General features: G+C 43.7%; 2 non-coding genes across 2 annotated transcripts; one reads left to right on the top strand and one right to left on the bottom strand.

Moving 5' to 3' along the window:
• The first annotated feature begins 1,705 nt into the window (after positions 1-1,705).
• TRNAK-UUU (transfer RNA lysine (anticodon UUU)) lies at positions 1,706-1,778 on the top strand. Its single transcript has one exon. It is a non-coding gene; the product is annotated as a tRNA-Lys (tRNA).
• Positions 1,779-2,193: 415 nt separating this feature from the next.
• Positions 2,194-2,266, bottom strand: TRNAK-UUU (transfer RNA lysine (anticodon UUU)). The gene has a single exon. It is a non-coding gene; the product is annotated as a tRNA-Lys (tRNA).
• Between the last annotated feature and the right edge of the window lie 14,981 nt (positions 2,267-17,247).

The raw sequence follows: 17,247 nt of genomic DNA, 5'->3' as shown, positions 1-17,247 counted from the left end.
CAGAATCCTGTTCCAACAACCAGTGAAGGCTCTGTCCCATGTAGGAAACAAAGTCACTTACACAGCTGATGATTATTTCAAAGCACTGCAATCAGGCCCTGCCCAAAACCAGCTGGTCCCTGAGGCAGCCCCAAATACTGCTTCCTCCCCACCTGATAATGCACATTCTCTGCTCCCTGAATTTCAGGCATAGAAAAGTAAAAGGAGCTGTGAGCAGGAAGAAAGGTGATTGGTGGGCTAGAGTGCCTCCTACATGCTAGCCCTTTTGCTTCATCTGCATTCAGCACCGGCTTCAAGCCCCCTGGCATGGGAAGAAGCTCTTGCCTACTTCACAGGGTTGTTGTGAGGACAAAAAAAGGAGGAGAAACCATGTATACCACCCTGAGCCCTTTGGAGGAAGGGTGGTATAAAATGTGATAAATAAGTGTGAAGGTGAGTGGGTGTGCAGAGGTAGGTACCACTAATCCAATGGCTCAGGTGATCTCTACAGTCACTATGTGGGTTTGCCTGATTGCAACAAAAGGGAGCTGATTTCTAGAAAGGTCCTCCACTCTTGTCCTGCATGTCACTAGAGCCAAAAGTGACCATTCATTGGCAGTTCAGTGTCCAGAGAACTCTGCCAAATATATAATGTTGTCTTATGGGAGAGGTGTGGAAAAAGCGGTATGGTAGAAGCGGGAGAATGATATGTACTCAAAGGTGTAACTAGAAGTTCAGGTGCATGACATTATGATGTCACTTCTGGGTTCTCCCCAGAGGAGGAAGGGCTGGTGGCTTTGTTCCCCCCCCCCTTCTTCTGTGGAGGCGGGGAGCTTCCACAAGAGAATGAATGGGGAATGCAAAGCCACCAGCACCTCCTCCTCCTAGGAGAATCCAGAAGTTACTGTCTTGCATGTTGCCCACCCACCCCCACATGTAGTGCCCAGGGCAGGTGCCCCTCAGGCTCCACCCTAGTTACACCTCTACACTTACTGTTTAGTGCTGCCCATGAAGCAAATTAAGGAGACTCTGTGCATGTAAGGCACGAATGGCAGTCCCTGACCCACGATTATAGTATTGCAAGTGTTGTCAGAGAATGAGCAAGTTGCTAATTTTTTTTGAATGTTGAAAGCAGGAATTGCACGTATTTTTCACAAAAGTACAAATCATTCTGCTAACCCTCGCATAGAGACGTTTTCTCAAGAACCCTGAGCCTCTGGCTAGAGTGCAAAGCATACCCTTTCCCACCTGGGGTCCCTTCCAGGAGAAAGGTGGGATAAAAATACTGTTGTTGTAGTAGTGGTTGTAGTAGTAATATGTATTAATATTTTAATGTATTATATTTATTTAATATATAATTTTAATATGTATATATACCTTGTATATATACATGTACATATAATATATGTATATTATATATTGTATGTTATTATATATTATATAATTTTAATGTATTAAAATATAGCAATGTTGTGTGTGTGTGTGTATTAAAATATATGATGTTGTTGATGATGATGTTGATACTGGTCTCAACATATGAATTCTGCTTGCTGCCTCCTTAGCAATGCAGAAGGGGCCTTTTGTTTCCCCAAGCCCAGGGACTCTGCTCAGAGTTCTTCAAAGGGGAAGCCTCTGCCTCGTCGATTGGTGCAGTTGCATTGGCTGCTGTGCAAATTCTTTTGCTATTTCTTGCCTATAGCGCCACGGCGGCGATACACAGCATGGAGCCCGGATAGCTCAGTCGGTAGAGCATCAGACTTTTAATCTGAGGGTCCAGGGTTCAAGTCCCTGTTCGGGCGAGTTCCACTTTTTATTTTGGTTCTTAAACTTCTGGGTTGTATCTCTTTAGAAGCTCCCAATCGCAGAGTTGGAGCCTTTGGAAGTGCAGCGCTCCAGGAATCACAGCACCGATCTCTAGGTGACCACAGAAAGCCATTCTGGAAATTTTAACTGGCTGTATTGCTTGATGTCATATTTGCAACCAAATAAAACCTCCAGGAAAAAGTGCAGTCAGATTTTGGACAACGGATGCGGCTGACACTAGACAGCTTCTGAGCTCCAGAAGAGAAGCAACAGGGGAGTTTTGTAGGGATTTTCAAAAGGCAAGCATTGTAATGAAAAAGAAAAAGCCCCCCCTCTAATTTGGAATGAAAACCACCATTGTCGCCCTCTTCTCCAGAATCCTGGGTTGTAATTTTCTATTAAAAATCATTACGCCCGAACAGGGACTTGAACCCTGGACCCTCAGATTAAAAGTCTGATGCTCTACCGACTGAGCTATCCGGGCGCTCTGCAAGCTTTTGTTTCCGCGGGGTAGATGATCTTTGCAAGTCCGCCCTTCCGCCTTCCAGGTGTGCGCTTGCGCGCAGTCGCAACCTGCACGTTCTAAGAGTCACAAGATGCGAACTGGGGATTGTTTGCGCTGGGGTTGATCTCTTCCAGCCATGCCTTGTATAGTTCTGCAGTATGGGGGGAAGGGAGAGACTCACACGCCCCTTGCAGAGCCGAATCAGGAGGCGACTCAGCCATGTGGCCACTGCAAATGGGCCATAAGGCCATATTACTGCCTGGCACTGGCTTTAGAATCCCACAGAGCGGTGCAAAGAACGCCACGTGGCGCTGCACCCCTTCCAAGCGCCACAGCCATTGAAATACTGTGTCTCTGCCAGTGCGGGCTCTGTGCCTTTGCTTGCTAATGTTACACCCTGCTTCTAAAGGCTCTGCAACGTACTCTTTCTTAATGGAACCCAGGCACACCGCAAATGCTCTCCAGATGCTTCTTGAGTCCAGTGTGAGCGTCTAGGTGAAATCTCTCTGAGCCAGGGCTTGCCATTCCTGTGGCTAATTCCCTAGGTCAGCAAGCTTCAGCAGTGTGCCGTGGCACACTGGTGTGCCGCGAACAGTCCTCAAGGGTGCCACAGGACTTCGGGGAGGGTCATTTATTAGTAGGGCAATTGGGGAATTTGAGCCCCCGACCAGCAGCATGGTGTGCCTTGTCAGTGGTCAAAAAATGGCTGGTGTGCCTTGACAATATTACCACCTTGTCAGTGTGCCGTGAGATGACAAAGGTTGAAAATCGCTGCACTAAGTCCTAGGATTGGACTGGAGTCTTGAGGAATCAGCATCAATAAGCATCCAAGTGACTACTGAAGGCAATAGAGCAGTGGTTCTCAAACTTTTTAGCACCAGGACCCACTTGTTAGAATGACAATCTAACCAGAATGACATCCACCGGAAGTGATGTCATTAATCTGGAAGTGATGCCATGGGTGGAATTGACATCATCAAGTAGGAAATTTTTTTGACAGTCCTAGACTGCAATCCTATCCAAACTTACTCAGGAGTAAGCCCCATTGACTATCATTGTTAAAAGCATATACACAGTAGCCTGTTAAAAGAACAGATCTGTAACATTTCCCCAAATGCAGTCACATTCCATGGTAGCATCAAGTCTAATATATTAAGTCATTTCTGCCCAGCGTTGCATATACGCAACAGGGATCAAATGTGTACACCTGTAGGCTGGGCAGAAATCAGTTTAAAAAATATTGAAATGAATGGGGACCCATCTGAAATTGGCTCACGACCCACCTAGTGGGTCTCAACCCACAGTCCCGACCAACACTGCAATAGAGGACATGTTAATAGGCCTCCAGGAATTCCTGAAATTCAGGACTGGCCTATCCAAGAGGCCAATGAAGACAGATTCCTCAGGCCACAGCAGTGCTAGAGGGGGTGCAGGGGTAGTAAAATACATCGGGCTGCAGGCTGCCTGGGGGCTACAGTCTGGCTGCCCACCCCCCTGTGAGGTCTGCTCGTGCCTCTTGCAAAAAGTGCAGGTCAAATAATGGCACTCTTTCCAAGAGGGGCAGCAGAGATCACAGTCTCTGGCTACTTGCTCCTCTTACTTCAGGGACCTGGGGGCAACTGGGAGGCTTGGGGAAAAACAGGATGGGGGTGAGGGGAGGTGGCAAATTTTTTAATTTTTCAGTTTTTAAAAAAACCCGGGATGTAACATCACACCTGGATGTGACATCACTTCTGGGTATGCCATGGGGGGGAGCCATCATTTTAACTTTGCCCTGTAGTTTAACTCTACACCATTGGGCCACAGAATGGCATCCACTCACTGACTCCAGCCCAGCTCCCTGGATTGGAAAAAGAATGGGGAAAGGAAGGCCTCAAAGAGAGGAAGAGAGAAGATGAGCATGGTGATGAGCCAGAGCGCTCTAGCCCACTTAACTCTTTTCCTCCACACTTCCTGTTCCATTCCAATCCCCTCATCTTTTTCAAATTCAGCGAGTGGGAGAAACAGAGGTTGGCTCATCACCATGGAAAAGGGGCAGCATTTGACATGCCATCTCAGGCCCTCAAGAGGTCTTGGGCCAGCCCTATCAACAGTACATCATGTTGGAGAAAAATAATCTCCATCTATAGCTCTGTCAGTCATCAATTCTACCAACCATGTCTGTGTCCCCATAACTGAAGGAACTGCACAGGCTGAGTTATGAATGTCATATACCTTTAAGCATGCTAAGAGTGTTTTGTTTTTTTAAACTATTATCACTGATTAACCAAAACAAGGCCTTCCAAGCAGCTTTTCAGAAATTAAGCTTTTTGAGGTTTCCTTCAGCAAAAGAGTTAACCTGATATCCAGGTCAGACTTTTCTTGATAAGAGCAGACATATTTCTTTGAGAGGGACAAAGACCTTAGTTTGAATTTCAACAAAAAGTGGATGTATTAGAAAATCAAATAGACTATAGGCACAGTTACTGGTTTTAATGGAATATGGGAAACAGACACAGATAAATAGTTTGGAGGAAAAGTCCATCACAGATTACAAGTCATGATGACCGTATGCAAACTCCAGGTTTTTGAAGTAGGCTATGTCTGAATGCCTGATACAAGGGAGGAGCAATAAAATACTGGTAGGCCACCCTGGGCCTGGTGGACCACTGTGAGATACAGGAAACTGGGCTAGATGGGCCCTTCATCTGATCCAGCAAGGTTCTTCTTATTTTCTTAGTTTGCAGTGGTTGAGATTCCTGTAAAACTGGATTTTACAAGCATTCTTATGCTGAAAAATCAAAATGTAGGAATGCTACTAGTCTCTAGTACTGCAGCTTTGTAACACGTATAGTAAATGAGTGACCAGCAACATTTTCATTGCTCAGCATCCCCTCCTGTATTTCATATTGCTCTTCCAACACCCACACAAAAGTGCAAAGTCCCTATTACCCAACAAGTATATTTGAAGATTGCTGTTTTCTTCTGATCACAATTCAGGGTGCTTGCCACCCAGACAGATGTTGTTTAACCAGACCTCTTGGTCCTCTTGGCTCATTGCCAGGTCTGGCAGTTGGAAAGCTAGATAAAGTTCCAGCTGAATCCTTCTTGCATATCTGTCAGGTCCTCATGCATGCTTTGTGCACTCAGACCCTCAAATGAGGGCGGGGAGGGGCAGAGAGGAACAGCATTCGTAGTGTCATGCAGATCAGCACGGGCTGAGCATTGTGGATTCCAATGCAACCATGCCACTGACTCCCCCTGGAACTCCATTCCTTGGTAAGAGGATAATTAAGATGGCTGGTGCCATTTTTTTAGGATACATCTGGTGCAACTACATCTGTGTGTGCTTGATCTCCTAACCAGGCCAGAATAGAGCATGAATTGTTTCCCCGAATCACATGACTGCTACCATCTCAGAGAGAACTTCCTCTGATGCCATTGTGAGTCCTTGGCCACCAACGCACTGCATGGTCTGGCTGAGACTAGGTTGCAGAATATCAGATTCCACAGCACGCCCTGGTGTTGCCAGACAAGCAGGTGTTCCTTTAGCAAAGAAGAGACATTATTATTGCTACTGTTACACCACCAATTTGCATAATGCAAGATATCAATGCACACTTTGCACGTGCTCTTGGGCACTTTGCCCTTGGACCCCTTTTTGGATCAATTTGATGGTGGGAGAAACTCTGCACACTCTGAGGTATTAAGCCCCAGATTCCAGGATTTTGGTAAACCGCAGGTATTGCCCTGCTTTGCAGTTGATTGCTTAACCCTCTCTGTATTTCCTTGCAATGTCACCAAGGCGAGCCAGGCTCTGTAAGCATTGGAGCAAAACCAATTCAAAATATGCCTCTAAATCTACGGTGCCAGCAATGGCAGCCTGCACAGTACAATGTGTTAGCATTTATGTACATGTAGGCCTTCAATAAACGCAAACAAAATGTTGAGTTGACAGGCTGCTTCCTGACTCCAAATATTTGCACCATTTGCACTGGGAAGAGAGTTGCCACCTGTTCACATTAGATTGTTCATCTTTCAGCAGCAGTATTCGTACAACGTACTGAAGTTAACTGTTTACAAGAAAGACAGAACTTTCTTTCCCTGAACAAAAGTATATCAATATGCCTTTGTGTTAAAGAGAAAAAAGGGGGAGGCTTTTGGAAGAAGCAAAGAGCAGCAGGGTGTTGGTCTGGGGTTTGATTTTTTAAAGAAGGAACTCACTTTAGGGGAGTTCTGGTTAATAGTCCAGAAAGCCAATAGATAAATCCTTAATATGGGGTGGGGGTTAATAGTTCAAAGATATATAAAATATCTGGAAAAACCAGCATTAGCATAAGGTTATCCACCCTGCTAAGGGGAGAGGCTGATTTAAGGTGCATGTTCTTACGTGCGCACCTTGGATGCAGGGCTTCTCTCTGGAGTTCTGATGTGACCTCTTATAGCTTAACTGGTATGCACACGTTGCTGGCCTCCACCAGATACTCAACTTTAATAGCGATAAAGAAAGCAAACATTACAAAGACGCCATAAGACTCCAGTGATATCTCTTCCGAGGAAAACCAAAATCCAGGAACTCTGAAAGTTTTTGTCGCTCATGGAAGTGGGCAGAGCGGAAACTAACGAGTGCATTTAGTAGAAATTAATTGTATTGTTGTCCTATTTGCCATCTCCACTTGAAAACACAAAGGGCCATTGTTATTAATTAATCTGAAATCTTTCTATTCCATTTTTTCTTCTATGCCCCAAAGCAGCATAAACAATAATCACTTTCCCTTGGCCACTTCTAGGAGATCCGAGACCAGCTGTGGTTCCTGAAGAGTTCCCAAGCTGCACATCTGCTCCTGTAGTGGGAGCACAACCCCATTAAGAACAGGTAGATGGTCTAGCACCTGAGAGGTGGACTTCCAGACCAGTAGGACCTTCATTTTGTCTGGTTTTAATTTCAGGTTATAAACACACATCTAGTTCCAAACCATTGCCAGGGAGCATTCCAGGACCATGACATCCACTTCAGAACTTGATGAAAAGATGAGATAGAACTGATGACACTCAAATCTAAATCTTCGGATTACCTTTCCCAGCAGTTTCATGTACAGGAGATGTCAGATAGCATGGTGACAAAATGGAACCCTGCAGCATTCCACATATCAATGGCCAGAGTGCTGCACAGGTGTCCACCAGTTCCATCTTCTGGGCCCCATTAGCTAATAAGGAGTAGATCACTGCAAAACAGTGTTACCCAACCCCAGTTCGCCCAGCTGCCCCAGAAGGACACCATGGCCAATGGTGTTGAAAGCTGCTGAGAGGTCCAGCAGGACCAATGCACTCCCCTGTCTAGCCGTGGTGCAGGTCAGCCACCAAGGTGACCAAGGCCATCTACATCTTGAAGATGGCCTGAAAAGGAACCATATCCATGGCTACCATGGACAGAGGGATCCCTACATCTGCAAGAGGGATCTGAAGGCCTTAGGAGTGGACCTCAACAAGTGGGAAACCCTGGCCTCTGAGCGGCCCGCTTGGAGGCAGGCTGTGCAACATGGCCTTTCCCAGTTTGAAGAGACACTTGGCCAACAGTCTGAGGCTAAGAGGCAAAGAAGGAAGGCCCATAGCCAGGGAGACAGGCCAGGGACAGACTGCACTTGCTCCCAGTGTGGAAGGGATTGTCACTCCCGAATCGGCCTTTTCAGCCACACTAGACGCTGTTCCAGAACCACCTTTCAGAGCGCGATACCATAGTCTTTCGAGACTGAAGGTTGCCAACTAACTAACATGGACAGAGATAGTCAGAAAATGAGCCATTAGAAATGCTTCCTTTTTGAGGGAATAGGAGAGTATTCCTCTGTTCTCAGGCAACCAGAACATTGATAAGGAGGCCAAGGAACTCTGAGAAGCAGTGAGATACCACACATAGTCAAAGGAACAATTGCAGTACCAGCCTAGTGCAATCTCCAGTCAGAGTATAGACTTTATGCTTTTCTTCTGTTATTTGAACCAAACCAAAATGTCTCACAATCATGAGCATGTTTTCAAGCTATTCAGATATTTGTTTCAGGCTAGGTTCTGACAGTGCCAGCCTGTGACATTTTGCTGTCTGAAGCAGAGTGCCACATGGCAACCCTTCCCTTCCCTCCTCTGTTCAGAAAGAAAGAGGAGAAGTAGCTTTGTGCCAGTGTGCCTTCCTTCTGCCATAGGCCATGCATAAGAAGGGTGCTGAATGGGCTGCTATACCACCTCTGGCAACTGAAGTTGCATGTGGCTGCCAGCTTCACCCTTCTTCATGGTAGAGCTGGCCTTGGATGTTGAACAAAACAAGGCATGAAGGGAGGAAAAATTAGCAGGTCATTATGTCTGCCCCTCCTTTCATAGAACATTTGATCTGAAGAATTCTGGAAAACTCCAAATCTGGCTCGCAACATTGTAATATCTTGACTGGTCCAAATTATGACTTAATATTTTTTTCCTAACGGAGTAACACAACTTCCAATGATTTTTTTTTAAATCTTGGGAAGTGGACTGCAGTTCATTAAGGTGCCTGCTGGAATAAACTGGTCAGTCTTTAAGGTGCTCCAAGATTTTTTGTTAATTTAATGATTTTTTGGTGTATTTTTCAGGGATGGGCTGAAGTCACAGCAGCAAGCCTCAAGTCCAGCCCTGCGCCCTGCCCCCTTTGACTTGACTCATGCACTAGAGGAGACATAGCGTGTGCCTGTGGCCACTCACTCCCAGAACTTCCCAAGTCCTTTTGACTCGAGTCAGAGTCAAGCAGCGGCGCAGGTCAGGTACGACTCCATGGAAAACTCAACCACCACTTCATTTATTTAAACAAAAGCCGTGCTGTTGTTGTCATTTGAGCAAATGCAGAAAAACAATCAGTTCCATATGAACCCCAGTGACAACCCCCCCCCCTTCACATTATGACTGCCAAAGGAACACCAGCCAGGTACACCAGAGCATGAACCAAAAGGACTGGGCAAAGCAAGAGGGGAAAGGATGAACAGTGTGAGGAGACAGAAGCAGCAAGTGGGAGGAGGGTCACGTGCAGCAGCTGAGAGGCAGTTATCAGTACAACTCAATCCTTTGCAGTTCTACTCAGAAGTAGTCCCATTGTGGCTGGTCATTCAATGAGCCTACTGGAGACATGAGTTTCTCTCAATCACCAGGAACCACCTCCACCCTCTGCTTCCCCACCTCCTCCTTTTCCCCCTCTGTGGGCTTCTCCAGCCACTCCTGGGCTCCTCCTTCCACCCATCCTTCATCCAATGATGATCAGCAATGGATGATGTTCCTTCAGAGATAGACAAGAGATCCTTCTCCCCGCATCCCTCCCTGCCTCCTGCTGATGCAAAACCAAAACGTTAACTGCTTCCTGCATCCTGGGCAAAACTTCCCTGCTGCTTGCCCCAACTTGCGAACCTGAGTGGTTCACATCCATGACTCATTTCTGAGTCAGTAGTGAGACTTGAATCAGTGCCAGAGTCATCGACATGAGTGTACATGAGTCAGCGAAACATGCTCAAAAGTAGTTTTGGACTCAAGTTGAGCTCCCATCCCTAGCATTTTTTCTGTTTAATGCAATGTTTACTTTTCTCCACCAGGAAGCAGTATTTGCCCACAGATTGAATGGCCTTCATTGCATGAGATCCAAACTTTCTAGGCTCCGAAAAAGACACCACAAACAAGTACAGACTCTAAATCTTCAGTACATTTATAGTGCAATAAATGTGGAACATTTAGCCACATTCAGTGGCTTACACGATTTGATTTTCCTGCACCATGTCTGATTCACCCTTATCCTGCAGTGGTGAAGATTCCTTTTAGTTATACAGACAGTATTGACAGTAGCAGTTTAAACTTTATTGCTGGTTTAGTGTTGCATATTTCAAACTTTGCAAGACCAGATTGGGTGTTCACTGGAAAATATAAAATATAAGCACCTCTAGGGAAACAGTGGTAATGAGACAGTGCAGCTAACCTTAGGTTCCTTGACACTGAAGTTGGTTCCTCGTTCCTAGATCCTTATTCAATACATTGTGTGAGCAACCTGAATAAAGACATTCATTCTGCACACCCCCTGCACTCCAAAATAAACTTTGAGCCACCCCAAATCATACACATCCATTACTGGGAAGCTACTTCTTCAAGATGCTCTACCACTCTGGAAGGGATAGTCTTCTTAGGGCAGCAGTGTATGATTTTGGGTCAAAGCTTACTTTGGCATGCTACATCCCCTCCTCCCCAGTCCTTATTTTTGCATTGACCAGAGGGGAACAATGGAGGTGGGTGGTGGGAGGAAAGGGGTGGAAGGGGAGGAACAGGGGAGTGTCTGAGCAGCCAGAGGCCGGAAGGAGGTGGATTAGGGAGGGAGGAGATGGATCCTGGATGGCACCAGAGAGCACCTGAATCCTATTCCCATTCTTCTACCTCTTTCCTCTCCCTTACCCTTTCTGATTGTTCAGCACCAGCAAAATTGCTGATGCAATTCATTCAGGACCCAATCAAGACCCATTCAGGGCCCAATCCCATGCAGTGCGCGCCAGCTCACCGCTGGCATGTACTGTTGCAAATGTGCCATAAGGCACGATTATAGTCCTCAGCGCTGGTGGAGCACTGGTGCTTCACCACTCGGCGGTTGTGCAGATTGCGGGGCAGCGAAGAGGTCGGTGGGGAAGGTGGGAAGGAGGCGTTCCAGGGCAGGGGGAGGTGGAAGGAGGACGGGGAGAGGGTGGCAAGGAGGCATACCGGGGGAGGAAGCGGGGTGGGAGTTAGGCGGAATTGATGGAGCTACCCACCCGACACGGAGGCTCTTAATTCTACACTGATATTTGGGTTGCCGTAGAATCGAGTAGCCCATTGTGGGGCTACTCACCTTACCTAGGGGAAGGGGACTAAAATCCCCTTCTCCCGAGGAGGTACCAGTGCTGTCCGCAGGGTGCACAGGATGCAGCAGTAGTCATTTTCAGCACCACTGCAGCCCTGCACACCAGACAGCTCAGGATTGGGCTGCCCAACCGCAGAGGTTTGCCCCAGGTTGAGGCAACAAATGTTCCCTTACATTGAGATGACTTCTGCAACTAACCCTCCATAGTTGCCCGGGGGGGGGGGGCAGGGGGTTTAGTTAGGTGTCAATATCTGGTGAAACTGTGGAAGGTAGCTAAAGGAAAAACCATGCTGTGGCACATTACAGATTGCTTGATTGATTGTGGCATAATCTTCTGTAGGCAACAGCCTATTACCTCATCACACACAACTGAATAATTGAGGAGTATCTTTTCATACTAGGAAGTCATTTATGTATTGATGGCTGATTTTGGTATATGAAACATACAATTCACTAAACTCAAGGTCTCAAGCATTGTACTAGACTAGAGAATAGTTAGTAAACAGAAGTTGTAACTATAAACATGAGGCATGTTCAGGTAAGCATGATATTAAGCATCCTCACTCAGAACAGAAGTAAGTTTTTATCGTCATTTATTTATTTAACTATAATAAACATAAAATAGAAAAACAAATACATACATAAACAAAATTCTAATAAAGCAGCACGAGCGAAGCCAAATCATTCCCATACTTATAATCCAAATACATACAGTCCAAACATTAACAAATATTAATCTATACCACTAATACTTCAAAATCAATCTTCAAATCCAAAATACCTCAAATCCCCATCCTCTCTCTGATTCAAAAAATCAATAACTGGACTCCAATTCTTCAAAAAGTTTTCTGTTGAATTCTCCCTAAGCAAAATTGTTAATTTATCCATCTCCGCATAATCCATAAGTCTTATCCACCATTCCTCCACCGAAGGTATATTCATAGTCTTCCAATTTTGAGCATAAAGTATTCTGGCAGCGCTTATCATACACAAAAATAAAACTTCATTTTTTCTTTCCACATACTCATCTGTCATACCTAATAAAAATACTTCTGGCTTCAATTGTATATTTGTTTTTAAGATCAACTGTATCTGTGCGTGAATTTGTGACCAATATTTTTTAACTTTTGAACACGTCCACCACATGTGGTAAAATGTTCCCTCTTGTTTCTTACATTTCCAACAACTATTGTACATAGTTTCATACATTTTGGCTAATTTACTTGGTGTCACATACCAACGATAGATCATCTTATATATATTTTCCTTAATGTTAACATTCAAAGTAAATTTTGTCTGTTTTATCCATAATTTCTCCCATCTGTCCATTGAAAGTTCATAGCCCACATTTTTTGCCCACTGGATCATGCATTCCTTAACCTGTTCATCTTCTGTTTCAAACTTCAAAAGCAATTTATATATTTTAGATATTACCTGCTCATCTGATCTTAATTGTTTCTCCAATATTGTCTCTCCCTCTTCAAAACCATATAATTTTTTATCAATTTTAAATCTTTCTAATAATTGTAAATACATAAACCATTGGCAGTCAAAACCCTCTACAATCAATTCCTCTCTAGACTTCAAAATACATTGACCTTGATTACATTTCAATAAGTTCTTATACAATAACCATTTATCTCCTGGTACAGTTCCCAAACCAAAATGTGCTTCTTGTGGTGAAGCTAAGAGTGGAATTTTGTTGTAAAACCTTTTCTTATAACGATTCCATAACTTCCACAGTGCATGTCTAACATAATGATTCTTGAATTCCATATTCACTTTCAACTTATCATACCAAAGATATCCATGCCAACCAAATCTTAAATCATATCCTTCTAACTTCAACAATTTTTTGTTTTGCAACAATATCCATTCTTTAAGCCACAGAAAACAACATGATGCATAATAAATCTTCAGATCAGGCAGTCCTAAACCTCCTCTTTCTTTTGCATCTTGCAAAATCTTAAATTTCACTCTTGGTTTTTTCCCTTGCCATATAAAACCTGTCACATCTTTCTGCCACTCTTTAAAAGGTTTATCAGAAAGTAATATTGGTATATTCTGAAAAAGAAAAAGCATTTTTGGTAGTACATTCATTTTAATTACAGATATTCTTCCCAAAAAAGATAATTTCAACCTTTCCCATCTTGCAAAATCTTTTTTGATTTCACCCCAAACTTTAACATAATTATTTTGAAATAACATACAATTCGTGTTTGTCAAAATAATACCTAAATACTTAATCTTCTTCTCCACTTTGAACCCAGTCTTATTCATCAACTTCGATTGGTCTTGTTCGTTCATATTTTTAGATAAAATTTTAGTTTTCTGTTTATTTATCTTAAATCCTGCTAATGATTCAAACTTCTTCAACTTAACCATCAACAACTCTATGTCTTTTAAAGGTTTTTCTAAGATCAAAACCATATCATCTGCAAATGCTCTTAATTTAAAACATTCATTTTTAATCTTTGCACCATGTAGTCTTTCATCTTGTCTAATATCTCTACATAACACTTCTAGGGCAAGTATAAATAAAAGTGGCGACAATGGACATCCTTGTCGTGTTCCCTTTTGAATCTCAAACACTGTTGATAATTGTCCATTTACCACTACCTGCACAGTTTGTGATGTATAAATTGACTTTATCCATTGAATAAAGTTCTCTCCAAAGTTCATCTTCTCTAAGACAGCAATCAAGAAAGTCCAACTCAAATTGTCAAACGCCTTCTCAAAGTCCAAAAAAATCAATGCTAATTGTTTCTCTATCCTTTTATCATAATATTCCAGCAAATCCAATACTATTCTAATATTATCACTCATGTGTCTTTTCGGTAAAAAACCACATTGATCTTCATGTATAAGATTTTGTAATATCTTCTTCATTCTGTTTGCTAAAATTGCTGTAAATATTTTACAAGCATTATTCAACAAGGAAATAGGTCTGTAATTTTTTATATCCATCAAATCCTGTCCTTCTTTAGGAATCAAAGTTATATTTGCTGCTTTCCATGAATCTGGCATTTTCCCAGTCTGCAAAATATCATTCATCATGTTAAGCAATGGTAAACTTACTTCTTCTTCTAAACATTTATAAAATCTACCTGTTAAGCCATCTGGACCCGGAGCTTTATCTATATTAATCTTCTTTATTACAACTTCACACAGAGTTATTCTATTATTTAAAATTTCCCTTTGTTCTTCAAACACTTTTGGTAAATTTTGTTTATCCAAGTAGTTCTTTACTTCTACTTGATCTATTTTTTGACTTTTGTATAAATTAGCATAATAATTTGTAATTATTATTTTTTATATCCTCCTGATCAGTATACATTTTTCCCGCCTCCTGTGAAGTAAGTTTTTATCAATAGGATATACTTCTAATAAAGGCACAGAAGTTCTCTTAGAGCCAACTTTTTCTCTAGCTAGATGCCTGTGTCTTTTAACAGTTGCATGACAACCATCATTCAGCCAGTAAAGCTTTTCAAACACGCAGGTGCTATAGTGGGAAAAACCTGCTCTGCTGCATGGTTTATTTATTTATTTATTTGCATGATTTATATCCTGCTTTTCCCCTGAATAAAAGGAGCTCTCCAGGCGGCATCAGGATTGCTTGTCATGCAGCAGTTAAAAACATGCTCCTTGCTGCTGGCTGGATGGGAGGAAATAGTTTGTGGTGTTGATTTCACTCTGTTGCTATATTTTTCCCCCCCAAGTTCATAAGGCAAGACAAGCTGGAAAAGAAATCAGTGCATGAAATAAAATTCTAAAATATAATGAAGATCAAAGTTTGATTTTACTGCCACCCCAGTACTAAAGACATGGAGCAGAAGCAAGGCTGATTCAGAGAAACTTCTGAGTGAATATACATAAGCCTGCACTCACATGGAGTATTTTCGTGAACAAAATAAGCTCTGTGCCTTTCAACTGGACATCAAAGAAGGGAAGGGACTCGAAAGATCATTACGAATGAGCAGCATCATGTGCTCATCACAGCCAGGCCATCTATCAGCTATGCTAATGACAGCAACCTCAGCTGGCCTGGAAGTCAGATCAGCAAAATTAATGGGCACTTAGTTACAAGCACATGGGGGCTCATTTTTTTTCAGTCTGCTTTTACATTTTAATTTTAATTAATCTGCTTCTGGAGTCAAGGGCTAAGAGTAAAGCTGGTTGTTCAATGTGAATACAGTATCAGAGAGAACTGCCTTACTACCTGCGTCCCAGGACCCACAGTACTCAAGAGTTCCTCCTGTCTAACATGGAAAAGGATGAATTGCTTATGGAACACTGCTGTGCCTGTAGGCATAAATGACTGCTGGATCATGATAAGTCAGTTTGCAAATATAACCACAATCAGGCTTATACATACTAAGGGATGGGATAACTAACTCGTAATCCAAAAGATGGTGCCGTCACCAGGTGCAGCGACGCCAAAGCGGCTACCACTGCATCCTGTGGCCCTGTGGCAGCTGGTGGTGGTCTCCTCGGGGTAGGGGACTTTTGTTCCCTGGCCCCAAGGAAAGTCCCAAGCCCCACAATGGGGCTTCTCAAGTCTGTGCTGGCTATTTTGCCTGTGCAAAGTTGAGAGACTCCATGTCAGGCCTTCTGACCCAACACAGAATTCAGGATCCGGCGGAGCAGAGCTCCATCGGTCCCATCCCTGTCCTGTCCCAGTTCCTCCCCGCACCTAGCCCTCCCTTGCCCCATTCCACCCACTCCCCACCTCCCCCTACCCCGCCACCTGGCGCTGCTGGAGCTCCAGTCAGCCCTCCAAGCAGGGCTGAGGCTCAGTGCCAACTGGCCCAGCACCTGCAGCCCCTCCGCTCCAGACGCCGCAAACATGCCTTATGGCACATTTGTAACACCCAGCACCAATGGTATGCTCATTAGCTCTGGTGCTAAAGAGCTCAGGATTGGACTCTAAATCAGGCCTACCCAATATAGGATCAAGATTTTCCTTAGTACCACACCTGGAATATAGCTTAACTGGGATCAGTTCAAATCATAGGTCAAAGCACAAGACATCTATGCCCCTTGACGATGGGTGGGGATGAGGTGGGCTCCCAAATGTAGATTCCTCTTTCTACCCAGTGCAGAATAGACCCCACCTCCTCATTGCTGTAACTTCTGGAACAACAGGCTTCCAGGAGGAAAAGTTATACAGTAGTAGTAAATGTTGAAGTTCAGGAGATCATTGTGACATACACTGCCCATAGCCAAGTCCCATTAAAACTATAACCAAAAATGGAAAAAGAAATCAACTTCAAAAGTCTTTTTTGAGTGTTTTTTTTTTTGCTTTTTTCTTGTGACTTATTTCTACTTTGAAACTAGTTATTATACTTTAACTATCCAGCTCATTTCTTCCCAGACTCTTGGATTAAGGTGCAATAGTTTAAAACAAGTGTATAAAAATGGAACAATGGGATTAAAATATCCCAAGTATAGATGTAAATAAATAAAATATGTTAATATATATACTAATGATAATTTATGCATGTTTAATCCATTGTATTCAACAGGACTTGTTCCCAGGTAAATTTCACATTATCTTAAGGCCTGATCTTACTCTTCTGAACCACTGATCTTACATGCTGCTGTAAAGCATTTCACAGTGGCCGGAATGTGGGAGGTGCTGGCACAGAGCAGGGAGGCACTATTAGTGAGGAAGAGGCCCCGGGAGCCATTGGTGATGAGTTTGCTGCAGAGTGGTTCTCTTACCTTGAAGCAACCTCCAGCTGCCTCCCTGCCCACACAGGATATAGCAGCAGCTTATTGCAGCACAGGCAATCCCGTTAAAACTGGGCTGCCCATTCGCTACATATTGTCTCTGAGGTAGCACTTGTGAAAGACCAGACCAGAGGTGTCAAACCTGTATCATACAATGGACTGAACAGCATTCATGGTGCCAGCTTAAGGCCGGAAGTGACATCATTCAGCAGGAAGTGCACTAACGTAGTTGAGGAATACCCAAGGAGTACAGGGCCCCTGGTGGCATGCCTGGGGTTGGCACCATCCCCTCCCCCCATGGTGATCCTGTTGCTGTACGCAACCTCTAGCACAGCTGACTAGCCTGCCTGAAAATGTCACCCGTTGT

The sequence above is a fragment of the Tiliqua scincoides genome, chromosome 4 (genome assembly GCF_035046505.1).
Source record: "Tiliqua scincoides isolate rTilSci1 chromosome 4, rTilSci1.hap2, whole genome shotgun sequence".
Classification (NCBI taxonomy): Eukaryota; Metazoa; Chordata; class Lepidosauria; order Squamata; family Scincidae; genus Tiliqua; species Tiliqua scincoides.
This window is presented reverse-complemented; position numbering and strand designations above follow the sequence as displayed.